Genomic DNA, 13,489 nt, shown 5'->3' with positions numbered 1-13,489 from the left:
TCCGTGGGTTTGCTTTATTTCAGGCAATTTGTTTCGGTAGTGCACGTCATTTTTTTTCGCTTGGTTGGTATTTCTAAACAATGGGTGTTAATTAATTTTAATCCGAAGGTTCTACGGGCCAGATCGTGGCAAAGTACGATAATGAGGCCCGTCGTAGCGCTAGACGTCGGATTAATCTTGAGAGAGAGAGAGAAACGAGGAAAAAAGGAAGGCAGGGAGGTTAGCCAGATACTAGTATTCGGTATGCTACCCTACACTGGGGTTGGGGAATAGGGGGTTGAAAGAGAAAGGGAGAGTTAAAAAAGAATAATCTTGAAATTCTAGAGGTGTTTAACGGGCACCACAATCTAAGTCTATTGGTATTTTTAGGATTTTGCCCCTGTAGGAGTGTGGTCGCCACCACCACTAATCGAACGCGCTTCCTTGAGTTTACCAGCAAGGTACTACAGCAGGTAACCTTATTTGCTGTAGAACTTATTTATGGTGAATGGTACGTTTAAATTATACTTTTTTAGCTCATTTGTATACATCTTTTCCAATTTGCAGCTTTGTTCTCACAGAACCTTGAATTTAACTCGTAAATACGTTGATCTTGGTGAATTTCTGGATTATTTTGTAATGTAGTTGCACTCAGCGAAAGGCACAAACAAGTGACCACACAAGAGGACAGGTGGTTCACAAACTTTCAACTCTTTATTTTGCGAAAAAGCACGTCAAAGGGGTGCATGAAAACATTGTAGATAACGTTACATTCTTTTGTAAATATCTAATCTGGTGAGCTAATTATGACTATCAGTTGTCCTTAAATAACAGACTTAATAAAACACACATGACACTTCTGTGCGTTAATCTTATGTGTAAAACTTTATCATTCAAATATGTGGAGGCGACTCCACTCTTTGGCTTAAGTCTGTTAGTGGCTCTAGCACGTCGCCAATCGTGTGCCCTGGTGTACTTCTGGTACTATAGGTTTGTGTTTCGTCGCTCCGGAGAAGCATATCTCAGAGGCTATGTTTCATGAACGTGGCCTCTGAGATCTCGGAAGCCATGGCAAGAAGCGCGTGGTTAAAATCGGCTCCACTAGGGGGCGCAACGATTCCGTCTGCTCTAAGGTCCCTAGATGAAACAAGTTTCCAAGGTAGCGACACCCTCCCTTTTCCTCCTCGCTTATTTGCCTGAAGCGCCCCCTAGAAGGTTTAAAACTTTCATCCAAAAGCGAATGTTTGGGTTCCGTTGCTACGGTGAATAGATGTAAGTGAAACAAAATGGAACGAAATAAGACGTAGAATAAACAGTTACCTTTATGAACATAAACGGCACAACACAAGAGCAAGCGGGATGTGCGTTACTCAACCGGCAACGTTGTGCAGTTCTATACTTTACACCACTAGCCATGGCGTCTCGCGTAGTACATTTTAGTCCCACGGCCGCGGTATTTCGTCCAGTTCTAACTAGTTCACTTCTCCGATTGTGTTTTGTTCGTGCTGTGACACAGTGAACGTGCTTCTTGCTGGATCCTGTAAGTGGCCACAGGGCGTGACGTTGTGATGATTGATTACAACCGGCTTGTGCACACGCAAGAAAAAAAAAACTACGATCAGACTGGTACGAACACTCGTCCAGCAGCAATGCGATGACGTTTTTTTTTAAATGTGCCCATTTGGACAATCGTGATGCCAAGTGATTCTGACGCGGTGCTGGGAACTTCCTGAAAAGTGAGAGTTCTACTGGTGAAGTGTCTCGAAGCAGCGCGTTTCGGCTCAAGCGGGAACTGGTCAAGAGTGAAATGTTTCTGAAGGTGCGTTGATTACAACCTACAGCCAGCTGCTCTGTGTACGTGCATACCCACATGTATTTGTACCAACTGGCATGCACTAGACACGCATTAGACGCGCGCCTGGCGTTTCAATAAAAACCGACAAGTGAACTCGCTTCGCAGATTCGCGTCGACATACGTTGACGGAGTTGCACGAAAGCATTCGCGTGAAATGGTTCATAGTTGCACTTCATGGTGCGCTTCATCTCGGAAAGCACGAGGTAAGTTGAAGAGAGCGAAACCATTTTCTGTTGTTTACGGCAACGCAGCATTGCTGAAAAACGCAGATGTTGCTTTGAACGAGCATGGCGAAACAATCTTAGTCGACTTAGCGCACACCGAAACGCTCCTCCTCTTCAGTTTATGTTCTGGCTACGATTTTGTCTTTGGTCACAGCGAGAATCCGGCTGGAGCCATATGCGCATGCGTACTCGTTTTGAACCTTTTGCATAATAATAAATAACACCACCAGCCATTCAAGATCACGTGCAAGTAATGCACCAATTACAGACGCGGATGGCAGAGAAAAAGAGAAGTAATCGAGAGAGTGAGGAGGACGGCTCGAGAACAATGAGTGACGCTACCTTGTTTCATCTAGGGACCTTAAGCTGCTCGCAACAAAAGATTCTGTTGTTTCAGTGAACTAATTCAGTTGCCTTTTTTAATATCTTGACAGTTAATTGGCCCTAAAGTAACCTAATGTAAACTTTTGATTTTAGTTCGTAGGCATTCAATGTTAACTTGAGCAGGAACCATTGATCGTTTTATCAGTTTTATTTATTGCTAGATATTTCCGGAATACTCTGCAAACCGAAAGTTCTATACAGAAAGTGCTTGGAAAAGATTCACGATTACCACTCGTCTAGTGCAACTAATATCTACTAAAGCATCGAACAGAGAAGGACATGTGCAAGGCGCAAGAAAAGGGCCAACTCAGTCCCAAAACGTCGGGACTGATTTTGACTTCACTGGCTCCCGTTCACACCTAGAATATTCTATCTGAGGGGCACATTTTCCTTAAATATAAATTTAATCATTTCTTTATTTATAGATGAAAGTGCTCGACGTGGGAACAGATGGATTGATTGTGTGAATGAAAACAATCCATACTGGTTCCTTTGTCCGGCTTTGTTGTGACATCTTCTGACTCCGTGGTGCCATCTTTTGTATGAAGAACATCGCTGAGCTATTTGTCATCTTTCAGAGAGATGTGTGTTTGGAATGAATTCTGAATGCTTTAGAGCACTATGCTATGGGAGAGCCATGAGGTGTCCCGAATAAGGCCACCGATCTGTGTTTCGGAAAAGTTACGAAGTACGTGACAAACGATTGGACATGGTGTCTGCACAACAAGAGGTCTTGCTTTAAAAAAAAGTGGTTATGGTTTTACAGTTCTCGATACTCTACTATGGGTGAGCTGTGTGTCTGAAAAAGTGTTTAACGATTACGAGTACTTCGTACTCGACTATGGCAGAGCGGTGAGCCGTCCCGACAACTGAACTTCAGCTTAACATGCGTGCGTTAAAAAAAACGTTAACGATTTAAAGAGAGTACTTGGTACTGTACTATGGGAGAGCCTAAAGCCACCCCGAGGCCGTCCCGATGAGGCCGTGACAAAGACCGATCCACTTTGTGAATGTAAAACGGAATCGCCAGTGTCAAGTTTTACCACCTGTTCATTACTATCCAAGACCTCTAAACCCGTGCTCATTTAAGAGGCTTTACTATTTTATTTCTTTTTTTCTTAATTGATTAACACGTTTGGCTTTTTGCATGAATGAGATTACACGGGTCCTAGGCGTTGTCTTGTTAGTAGAATGCTTGATTTCATTGAACTCGCCTCTTTCGAGATAGGGAAAAGAGATCAAATTAATTTTTATTGTGAGCAAGCGCACGGTGTGCCCAAGGTGGATGACCCATTTATTTCAGCTAGTCGTGGGCTTTCGCCATCTCTCCTGCCCGTTGAACCAGGCTTCGCCGAATTTTTCGGTCGGGGTTCACTGTCCTGAACATCAAAAGTACAGGAGAAATTCACGTGACGTGATTCGCGAGAGGCGCTAGCGTGGCAGTCGCCATACTTGTGGTCTCATGCTCGAACAGTATCGTCGGACCATAACGTGTGTTCTCGGCAGCACCTATGTTCATATTTTAGACGTGAAGAAGCTCTTTGACTCACACGTGTAACGCCGTACGTACGTGCATCTGTACGAACGTACCGCAACGCGTTCTTTTCGCTGGAGGTGTTGGAGCGGTGCCAACTAGGTCACGCCGCAGCTGCTTCCCTCGCTGGTGCGCGCTGACGTCACTCTTCCTCATCCGCAGCACGCTCATTCTCTCGCTTCATTCTCTCCACAGCCTGTAACGCTCGATCGCACGTCGAGTGGAAACACTTTTTCGGCTCGTTTATCTGCAATTAAACTTATACGAATTCCAACCCGCCTCCCGTGTCTTTGCGTTTTATACAAACGTTTACTCGAGTAAACGCTACACGCAGTTTCGCTTCAAACCGTTCTTCCAGCACCCACGTCGACACCCGTTTATACCGGGTCGACGCCGTTGCTGCTTCGCATCCCATCAGAGTTCCTTCGGGGAGATACTTCAGGGAGATGGTGCGTCATTTTGTTTCTAAGAAAACGGGTGAGTTAGGTGCAGCGCCGCCAAACATCAAGGTGTCATATGCGGGATCACTGACGGACTACTACCATGGCGGCGCACTCGCTGGCGCCGCCTAGCAGGAAGAGGTTGGTGCGTACCAGTTACAGGACTGACTTTATTTCATTGCAAGTGATAAATTGACTTAATATTGTCCTACTTCTTGTCTCATACTACAGTAAAGTAGCACCAAGTTCGCAAATGCGTTCGGCTACTTTCACGCTCTTACTTCAACGTACTTTACGCCAGATGCCGGCCATTCAGATGCATGGGCAGGTGGAGGCGCTGCATGAGAAAGTCGTGTGTGTCTGGGGTAATGCGCAGGAAAGCTGGGAAATGGCGAGTGTATGAAGGTGCGTGTTACAATTTCCGTGCACATCCGAACATGACAGTTTAACAGTATCTCGGCCCGGTAATATTATATAACCCCGGATGAAACTCCCATGTGGATGTCATAACATCGAAAGCATTAAAAAAGACTTTTCTTTCTTTCAAGGCGACTGCGACACTCCACTCCCGAAACTAAATTACTCGCTTGTACTGCATTTGTGAGACCTATTTTAGAGTATGCTAATGTCTCCCAATTTCCACGTACCAAAAACTAATAAAAACGTTAGAGTGTAGAGAAATGCAATCACATTTATTTATAATTAGCCTAACCGTACTGCCTCTCCATCTCAACTAATCAACAGAGCTGGACTACTCACCCTAAAAAATTGTGCCAAATTAGCTCGTCTGAAAGTACTGTACCAGCTAATGCATAACTTACTGTCTATAGATAGCACTTGTTACCTGTCCAAATATGAAACGAGACAGACCCGTCATAAACATACCCAAACACTACAGAGCCACCGTTTTAGTACCAAACTTTTCAGATTTTCATTCTCTGTACTTGCAACCTCCGAATGGAACAACCTAACCTCTCGTATTATCCATAGTCCTACGCTGGAAACTTTTCTGCAATAATTTAAGCAAGGAGGATTAAAAGAAAAATTTTAATCCTCCTTGATGTTAAGTCTCGCTTATTCGTCTCACAAGTGTAACTCTCCGGTTTTACTTCATTGTGTTACGTGTACTATTCATCCTTATGTTTCATGTTGGTAGTTTTTTTTTCAAATTGTTCTCCCTGTTTGCGAAAAATCTATACATGTATACAGAAAACTGGGACCTATTACACATTTTTGTAGCCCTTATACGTTTGGTGTCTTCGTTATTGATTGTTTGTCTTCGACAGAGTAGTGTTCAGCTATTTTTCGTAGCGTAATTTTTTTCGCTGATCATACTATGTATTGCATTTATTTGTCCTCCCTGCTACTATTCCGCCTTGGTAATGGCAGTATGATAAATAAATAAATAAATAAATAAATAAATAAATAAATAAATAAATAAATAAATAATGAGGGGAAGACGGAGGATCGAACTGACGCGAAACGAGCTGAAGGTTTTATCTTCTCCAGAAACCTGGTTTCAGCGACGTTCATTTGTTCCACGATTTGTGCCTTCAGGAACAGCATTAAAGAAACATCGTGGTGTGCACAAAAGAAGGGAAATTGGACGGCTAGTTTCTTCTGGTGGGCGCAACCCACGGTGATAGAACTCTAATGAAAACCAGCAAATAGTAAACCGAAGGAAGGTATAATTATACTGTTGTTAAGTGTATTGTAATAACAGTGAAATAGACGTGAAAACGGTGAAGTGGACAAAAAGACAACTTGCCACCGGCTATAGGATCGAACTTGACGGCTTCAGATTGCTTTCTTGACATCTATAGCCTATATCGCAATCGCTGCAACAGTCTTTAAAGGACACTAAAGAGGGCAACGATTTTTTGTGTACTAGTAAAGTACATTTTGACTATCCCGAAAACACCACTCTTACCGTGACATGCACGACGTTCGGTCAGCGAAAAAAAAAAACGCGCGAAAGAAGATTGCGCGTACCATGACGTCACAGATTCTGAAGGTGTCTATTGTGTCTTACATAGCTTCTAACTGATGAAAACAATGAAGCCATCTGTGGGTGCCATAGACCTACCATGCGAAGTTTCAGAAAATTTAATCGAGCCAATGTCACGAAAATACCAAGAGTACAATTTGAAATTTCGGACGTTATGCGCGGTGATTTTGGCGCGAAATTTCAGAATGAAACTTCCGTCTTGAGGGAGGGGGGAGTTTCCGCGCTAATACTGAGCTTATGATGGTGAAACATATGACATTACAGTTCTGAGAGTGACATTTCTTAAACTAAACCAAGCCTTTGTTTTTCTGTAGTGTCTCTGGAAAACAAAACAGTTAACGAATTCCACAGATTTATTGACTGCTGATTTTTATTTCTTATGTGTCAAACAAAGAAACTAGCCCTGATTTTCTCCCCCTACATTAGTTCACAGCGAGGGTGTCTATTTAGTGGACTTGATGCCTTCAAGTGGCATCAAGGAGGTTAGGTAGCCCACACGAAAGCTCCTTGGTCAGCTGCCCGCTTGTCGTTAGGTTCACGTGCTACGTGACGTCATCTGACAAGAGAAACAGATTTCCATACTTGCCGTCACGGCTCCAGTGGCGCTGACTAACACTCCTAATGTTGCACGCACATAAAGAATCCCCTGGGCAAGTATACTGCGTCGGTCATGTGTGTTTAGCGAAATTGTTTAACGATTTAGAGTACTTCGTACTCTACTGTAGGAGAGCATTAAGCCGTCCCAGTTCCGGACGCAATGTGGACTTCCGGCCTCGAGGACATACCATGGCGCCACCTACGTGATGACGTCACTCATAGGATGCCGGGCTGTGTAGTCTGCTATAGCACCGCATTTTCTGCACTTTTGCTGTGGACACCGTTCATGCTTCCCTTCGTTTTGAAGCTAACGTGCTTAAAGAAGCTGTAAGACCTGATAATACGGGCAACAAAACTACAAATCGGTGCCCCCGGTGGCACTCTCGTGTCTAATTTGCAGCGTAAAATCGCGACTAAGAACCGGTGCAGCCATGGGGGACGATGCAAGTGGTGTCGCGAAAGCAAAGCTGCCGTATTCCACAACTACGCATCCTATCTGCGACGTCAAAACGATTGCAGCGCTTGCCTCTCTCTAGGCCCTCGCGGCCAATATGGAATTGGGCGTGCGACGTTTTACTTGGCGCAGAGTGACACTGCCGCCGAAACTGTTCTTCTCGAATACGGCCCCTGGTGACCATGGTTTGCGGCTCGGTTTTTTTTTTCTTTTAAGAACGGAGCTTTTCAAACTTTTCGTTGTGCCGGGTAGGGCGAACAGCAATCATTGTCATGATGAATCGGTATACGCACCCGATTCGTCTTTTTAAACTCTTGCTTCGCTCCCGCAACACGTGCGCCGATATGTCCAGCGTGGAATAGCGAAACTGTGAATGGCGAGTCTGTTGCGTGACTAAAGATCACGTAACTTTATGCTGTCAATGCATTTGTGCTGTCCCATAGTTGCGTATGAGATAGTCGAAATCGTTAAACACTCTTTCTAAACACACGCATCTCTGTGTTGATGTGAAACATTGATTTTACGTGTTCCCTCCGCACAAATCATATTCATAATCTTGTAAATGAGGTCTGTTTTGTTATTGGCGTTAACGTATGTCTAATAATGAAATTTTATGTTTAAATGTTATTGATATCTGTAGAAATATTTTTTATTCTAAGCACACGACGGAAATGCGACGTGGGCAGAGCTTCTGCGCGGAGCAGTCCGGCTCGGCGCGTGTCTCGCAATACCGTGGAAGTTAATGGCTTCGGGAGATCATCGTTGCATGCCGTCGCTGACGCCGCTTGGCGTTCGTTCGATGCGTATACGTAAACGGCGGGACTTTCTCACGTGGGCAAAAACGCAAAGTGACAAAAATGAAATAGACCCTTTTTCAAAATTCAGTGCCACCTACCGAACGAAACCGAAAACACATTTTTTTTTTCGCCATGTCTTGTTAATTCAAAGGACGCTCATTGGCCGTACACGTCCAAACGTGTTACACGTCCTGCAGGAACGCGAGCTGTGTCCGTGTGCGCTGCAGGGAACGCTCATGGGCGTCGCTGGAACGCAGCCTGCCAGGGGTGCTATTCTGGACATTGTCGAATTCGGCCACATTGTCAAATTTCGTAATGGCGGCATATTAAGCCAATCAGAGAGGTCGTAGCAGCTCGCTTGGCCAATTAGCATCGATCAATGGCGAAATCTCAGCTCGCACGAGTGAACAAGATGTGGTGGAAGAGCCATGTTGCCAGACTGAATTTTCTAAAGGGTCTATTACCTCCTTGCCTAGTGTGCGGCGTCTTGTCTCAAAGGGATGCGTGTAGAAAAGAAAGATTTTTTTAAATTTTATCACACAGAAAATACCGATGCAATTGTAGAACAATATTCATTGGGTGTGAGGGTACTTGCAAGTGGCCTTCGTAGGCTTAGCTTCATTGCCAAGAAAAGTTGTCCGCGAGTATAGTCGCGGACGTGACAACCAACCACGTGGCTAAAATCACGTGAATCCCCCTACGTCTAGTCACGTCATTAAAACACGTCTCGTAACATCTAGTCGCGTGACTAAAATTATGAAATATCGCGTCATAGGAAGTCACGTCAGATGTTGTCGCCATAGACAACGCAACAAACTGGTCACGTCACATTGTTCCCACCAAAAAACACGTAACAGCTAATAACGTCACTAAAATCACAGCATCACGTAACCAGTCACGTAATGTGACATGTCTAGCCATATTTAGCAATGCTAGCAAGAACTGAGCATTACTAGCAAAACATAGCTAAATCGAATACTAGCACCTTGCGCCACCACTACGAACTTAAAAAAAAATGTTGACTCTACAGGTGGTCTTGGACCACTATGGAGCTATTCTACGAGTATCGGTAAAACGCAATGTAAACCTCCTCGGTACAGCCTCGATGGTAGTGACGTCAGCACAGCGTCTCACTTTATTATCTGGGTAGGAACGCAAGGAACTGGCACGGGACAGAAGCACTAAACACTTCAAAGGATAACTTTGATACGAGAGTGGCTGTGATCGTATCGTAACGGTTAGATAAACGAGATGTTGCTCTGACGACCGTGCTTCGGTCCCACAATGGATCACGCGTTTCTCTGCATCACTGAATGTGTACTTGCCACATTGTTGCGACCGCGATCGAGGAGGCGAAAGAACTTTAATTCGACATACGGTTCGTAAGGCTGCCAGGAGACCTTGGGTCTTTGAAGTTGCATCCCCCTCTCCTTGACTCAGACGCGTAATTCAATGTCCTCGTGGAGCTGCGGATCCTTCCTGGGCTAAGGAGTAGTTGCGGCTGCACACCCTGCATAAGGCCGTGTTCACACTGAGCATTCCGGCCGCCGAAAGTGCTCCGAAGCCGGTTCGGCGGCGGCGAGTTCCGCCGAAAGGGCCCTCTCCGCGCCGATCGCTCTCGGACCGATTTTTGCGGCGGCTGCCGCTGAATCGGTCACCGCGGACCAATAGGAGAGCTAGTCAAGGAATTTTGAAAAATGGCGGCGAAGCCCTACTCACTTGTTATGCCGCAGTGCACGTAACTGAATGTTGAAACCAACGGGAGTTTAACCTACTCTGTGCCTACTTCACCTCCGTATTTCGTGAAAGAGGTCACCGAGCTTGCTGTTGGCGTGACCGAGCTTGTTGCGTTCTTGCAGAGCAAAACGAACCCACCAACGCCGCTGGCGTCGGTGGTTTTTCTGCTCTTCGTGCATTACAAGACAGCCACTTGCCAGCAAAGTAAGCAGTACTGTCTTTTCTTGCTTCTTGCGTGCGAGAATCGTCGAAGTATACACCACCGGATAGGATAGCGTAGTAGCGTTTGCGAGCCGCGACAACAACCGGGTGACAGCGTATCCATCCCGCGTTCGCCCCGTAGTAGATGGCATATTCGGCGGCGCGGGGCGCGTCCAGTGCGAACGACGCTGCGTTTCGGCGGCAGGGGAATTGCGGTCGCTGTAGAAAGCGGATGTTTCAGTGTGAACTAGGCATAAGGGTTGCTGCGTTTGAGTTACCACGTGTGAAGGCAGCCACAGATGATATGGTATGGGTTTTCTTTCGTTACTATAAGACGCGTAATTCAATGTCCTCGTGGAGCTGCGGATCCTTCCTGGGCTAAGGAGTAGTTGCGGCTGCACACCCTGCATAAGGGTTGCTGCGTTTGAGTTGCCACGTGTGAAGGCAGCCCCAGATGATATGGTATGGGTTTTCTTTCGTTACTATAGGTGCATGCGATACACCTAGCAATGAGTGGCACACGCAGGGATGAATTCATTACGAATTTCATGCGATACCAGCAACTTCACAATGCCACCGCCATATGAGGAGCTTCTTTTTGAAAAGGGGCCAAATATAGAACCGAAACTAGCTCAAGCCTCTATCGGCACATACGTATACTCTCATTTTTCCTCTCTAACAGTATTAATAAATTACTAATTATTTTATAATAATTTATTATTACTATTTTAGAGGAAAGATGAGAGTATGTGCAATAGAGCTTTATTCCATCTAGTTTTGGTTCTCGAATTGGCTCATATGAAAAAAAAAGCTCCTCGCATATATGCATATAGTTTGATTGATTGATCGATTGATTGATTGATTGACTGACTGAATAATTATATGATTGGTCGATTGATTGATGCGTGGGGTTTAACCTCCCAAAACCACCATATGATTACGAGAGATGCCGTAGTAGAGAACTCCGGAAATATCGACCCCCTGGGATTCTTTGACGTGTAAGCGTTTAGTTTAAGGCAGTTGGAGTATTCGATCATTCCAGCGATAATTGGCGGCGCGATGGTAGGTCATAATGGCGGACGAGACGATGCTGAGGTGTGCGTCTCAGGCAGCAAAGATCGGCAGGCCCTCCAGTTTAGTTTCTCTGCAGACCACACTTTCTCTCGCCAAAGAGACGCATGAGTGTTTGAATGAAAACGAATCAGTGCTTGCGAATACCGCGAGATCGAACTGCGTCGTCAGAGACTTCGTACATCTAAGATTTTGTTGGAACAAACAGTGGTGTGTATCTCGGCAGTTATAAATTACAATCACCAGATTACTATGCAGAATTCCGCACCTGAATTATTACCTACATAAAGCTGGACTCACAGCATCCTCGTTATGTCTCTTTTGCAAGGAATCAGAATCAATAGATCATTTATTTTTATCCTGTCAACAATATTCTTATCAAAGGAAAAGATACCTGGTTGGACCAATTGAGAAGCTAGGTTTAAAAATAAACGTGGCTGTAATTTTATCCTTAGGAGGAATTACATTAGGTTAGAGCCACAGGGAGGTTTACTCTGCCGTTTGTGCGTACAAAATGGCAACAAAAAAGATTACCTTGTTAGTTTATTGTTATATTATTTTCGGTTACGAGACTACCTGGATACCTGACTCATAACTAAATCACTTGATGATCCTGCCGCCCGGTTCTTGGCCGATCCCCCTTTGTGGGCGAGTGCCAGCAAAGCTAAAGGCTCATCATCATCATCATCGTCGCCCACTTATCACCGTGTGCCAGGTTCAGAAGAAAGCCGCGTGGCACCGCCTGCGTCGCTGGAATGACCGAATAATGGGAGGTTACTGTGCCAGATGAATAGCGTTGAAAAAGTAATCGTTCGTTGGTTTCGTAGATGTATCTAGAAGATAACTCGGGACGTGCTGAACGTGTACAGCAGGTGCGGCAAACTATGCAATAAACGTCATGTTTGTAAGAGCTCGATACTATTGATACTATGTGTCAAAACGTCACTTGGATGAATGAATGTGCGGAAAGTTGCCCTTTACACGAGAGCTCCGCACTGCTGTTCAAGTATAACATCGTGGGATTTGGTAGTTGTATTAACTTCTGCTCGCGACTTGTCTTTCTGTTCTTTTGATCAAGAGTCTTCATTGGTCGCCTTGTTCACAGGGAACTGTGCAGCGGCAAACAGCCGGCGGTTGGGTCCATCCCACTCAAGAGCTTCTCGACGAAGGATGTACCAGGTACGTATACCCCGCTACTACAGAATCGTGGAGTAAAGCGTTTGAAGGAACTTATTGTGCGATAAAATTGTATGGTCGTGCACAATGCCTATCTCGACGTGCTTATATTCAAACCTACATGTGGGGCCGTGGACGAATCATCACTTGTTCACATTTAAATTAACTTGGGTGTTGAATGGCCGACAGCATGCCGCCTCACGATATCTGACGCCTTTAACGATGCAGCAGCAAAGTTAAGCTGCCTTGTCCAGTAGACGCACCAGCAGTCTTTTTCTGAATTTGGTGGTTTCCATAGCAGGCCCGGGCGTGTGCACTGTATACGTGTGTCTTGCAAAAGAACAGCAGCCGTGTAGATGCAATCTTCCAAGTTTTCGCGTCATATATCAAACACGCGTACATAAACACACTAAAGCCTAGCTCGAAACAAGTGCGATGTAACAAAGCTTAGCTATTTCTGCCCGCGTAAAATGGAAACTCATAAAGCGAGGTTAATGGAAAATCCATCGTTAAGAAGACTGCGTGATCTTGACTCCTGGACCTTCTGAGGACTGCCGCGCATGCTGCGACCCAAAGCTTTCGCCCAATGCGATGACGTATCCACCATTCTCCTTCTCGTCGGCATCATTTGCTTCGGCACATCACTGAGCCTGTTCGATTTCCGTCCTCGTTTAAATGGCTCTGTAAGGTTCAGGTGCAGATTCTACGTAGTAGATTGATCGGAATAACCTATCTCGATTGATCGGAATAACCTATCTCGAAACCGAGCAGTACAGGTAAAAAAAATGCCTTCCACGCAAAGTGCGGTTGGTACTCGTAGTCTGTATAGTCCCAGGGCGATCTTCACCGGACTCATAGCAATACAGAGTAGAGATGACCGTCGTAACACCGTCGCGGTGGTCGGCAGCGCCGAGATCGGGGAAACTAATCTCTGTTTTCTTTGGCTCCGCGGAGCGGCATCTCTGCAAATTCAACGAAGAAAAGAAAGGGAAGGCGAAACCACTGCGATATATGCGTGGCGCCCGTCTTGTG

The 13,489-nt window shown here is 45.3% G+C and overlaps 1 protein-coding gene across 1 annotated transcript in view; it reads left to right on the top strand.

Moving 5' to 3' along the window:
* Positions 1 to 12,393: 12,393 nt before the first annotated feature.
* Positions 12,394 to 13,489, top strand: part of LOC142774660 (uncharacterized) — a 29,806-nt gene continuing 28,710 nt past the window's right edge. Inside the window, exon 1 of the mRNA XM_075875295.1 lies at positions 12,394 to 12,460. The gene's annotated coding sequence lies outside the window, so the exon portion shown is untranslated. The remainder of the gene's footprint in view (positions 12,461 to 13,489) is intronic.

The sequence above is a fragment of the Rhipicephalus microplus genome, chromosome 10 (assembly GCF_043290135.1).
Source record: "Rhipicephalus microplus isolate Deutch F79 chromosome 10, USDA_Rmic, whole genome shotgun sequence".
Classification (NCBI taxonomy): domain Eukaryota; kingdom Metazoa; phylum Arthropoda; class Arachnida; order Ixodida; family Ixodidae; genus Rhipicephalus; species Rhipicephalus microplus.
Note: the sequence above shows the minus strand (reverse complement) of the source record. Positions and strands in the feature narration are given on the sequence as shown.